General features: G+C 34.3%; 1 protein-coding gene across 1 annotated transcript in view; it reads left to right on the top strand.

Annotated features, from left to right (window-relative positions):
• Window positions 1–960, top strand: part of ptpro (protein tyrosine phosphatase receptor type O) — a gene marked incomplete in the record, with an annotated part of 28,636 nt that overhangs the window by 4,388 nt on the left and 23,288 nt on the right.

Genomic DNA, 960 nt, shown 5'->3' with positions numbered 1-960 from the left:
TCTTTGTGCTAAGCTAAGCTACCCAGTGTATGATGTAGCTGTGGAGGCTAACAGTGGTTTAGTTGTGTAACTTGTGTCTTTGTTGTCGTTCTGCAGTCGAGCTGAATCCATTAATGAGTCCATTAAAGCTTCCAGAAGAATAAACGCAGTGTTTGTCTCGTTCACGGATTAAAGCCTCAGTTTCCCTCCGTTATAATATTGATTATTGTTCAGATTATTGGTTCACTTTCACATTAACTGACACTGATAATAATAATAATGTTTGCTGTCAGAGTTACACCGACGGGGTGTAAAGAGGATTAAAGTCGGATTAATGAACTGACTGCGTTTATTTTACAGATGTTACAGCTGCTGTTTACTTTCTGTAAAGCAACAACAACAACAAAAACAACAACAAAATATAGAAGCTCGTTTCTGCCAATAACATAAAGAGATAAAAGGATAAACAATAAAAATATCCCCAACGTAAATCAGAATTAAAAGATAAAATATTACATATATATAATTATATCCCATAATTTCAACTTTTTAATTTATGTATTAACACAAACATTATTTTATTATTTTATTACTTTATTATTGTCCTGGCAGAAACGAGCTTCCATACCCACAACCTTTAATAATTGATTAGTTTACTGATGAATGTAATTTATGGATCTGATAGAACTGCATGAACAATCTTCATCGTCACTATTGATAAATGACAGTTATTGATTAGTACCACATTAATCACTGCAGCACAGTTCAGTGCTAACATTAGCTTGATAGCTTTAGGTTGTTGAGTTAATTTCATATTGATGATGGTGACTGGTGACAAATGTAATATTGATCGATTGATCTAAAGTGATCAGTTTGTGTTCTACATGAAGTCTGTTCAACCAAAAACAGCCGAATATAAAGTGAGAGTCAGTGTGAACCCGGTTCATTCACAGTCTGATGGACCCCCCCCCAACACACACA

This window comes from Morone saxatilis, unplaced genomic scaffold, assembly GCF_004916995.1.
Source record: "Morone saxatilis isolate NCDOM2014 unplaced genomic scaffold, NCSU_SB_2.0 Contig10, whole genome shotgun sequence".
Classification (NCBI taxonomy): Eukaryota; Metazoa; Chordata; class Actinopteri; family Moronidae; genus Morone; species Morone saxatilis.
The sequence above is the reverse complement of the archived record's forward strand: the minus strand, read 5'-3'. Positions and strand labels throughout refer to the sequence as shown.